This window comes from Microtus pennsylvanicus, chromosome 10 (assembly GCF_037038515.1).
Source record: "Microtus pennsylvanicus isolate mMicPen1 chromosome 10, mMicPen1.hap1, whole genome shotgun sequence".
NCBI classification, from domain to species: domain Eukaryota; kingdom Metazoa; phylum Chordata; class Mammalia; order Rodentia; family Cricetidae; genus Microtus; species Microtus pennsylvanicus.
In genome coordinates this window covers 34,600,016-34,601,047 of record NC_134588.1, presented here as the reverse complement: position 1 = coordinate 34,601,047, position 1,032 = coordinate 34,600,016, and positions in this window count along the sequence as shown.

The following is a 1,032-nucleotide window of genomic DNA, read 5'->3' as shown; positions in this document are numbered from 1 at the left end:
AGCCCGGGCAGCCGCCAGAGCGCATGCGCGCGCCTTTCCAGCCCCCGCGCATGCGCTCCGTCAGCTCCTTCTGCTGCCTTTGGTGCCCTATCAAGGTCCTAAGTCCGTTATACCCAGTGTTAGTGGTGACTTCGGGTCCTTCGTTGATTGAACCAGAAAAACTGAATTGCAGGAAGGGAAGCGAAGATTGCCTCTGATGAGGAGTTAGAAGGAATTGGCACGGTGACAACCGGTTTGTTTCCAGTTTGTCACCAAAGAGCCACCGCCGGGAGCTTGCTCAGTCCGTGGGGGCAAACCCCCAAGTGCGGGCTAGAAGTCGCTGTGCGACTTTCGTACTGACAATACACCTAAAATGGAAGCGCACCTGAAATTGTGCAGTTTGTTTTTAATTAACTTACTGTGACCAGGAAATGGAGGTATGAAGCTGATAAAAAGGACAGCCAAACCTCTAAAGAGTCTCAGACCCGGTGCCTAACTAACGTGTTGCCTCTTCAACAAAATGAATGCCCAGGGAACGGATGTTGCCCATCTGGCGATGAAGGTTCTAGATCTTGTTTGTACAGACCTAAGAAGAATGGCACAAAGGCCATGGCCAAAGGAAATGGACATCCCCTCTCCACCTGTAACACCGCCCTCTTCATAACTCACACGTCACTGGGCATCTGGAAAAGGCTAGCCTCTCATTAGAAGCCACGAGGCGAGGAAACACCCAGGGAGAGCGCATAGTAGAATGCCTCGACTTTGTTTCCCCTAGTATGGGTAGGCATTGCAATGGAGGTGCCTTGTGGATGTGCTGAACAGACTGATGTGGATAATTCCCTAGTAGTGTACTGCCCCCTGCCCTATCAGCTGCCAAAGACTGGCATCATCCAAAATAAGCAGTTCCTCCCTAAGGTTTCAAAGGGAAGCCCCGCCTGTGTTTTCACCCCAGAACAATGCAACGTGAAAATTGGATCGTCACCTCTTGCCTAAATTTCAAGCTTATTTGACTGTCTTGTGGATTTTACACTTGCCAGTCCCCACAACTGAATG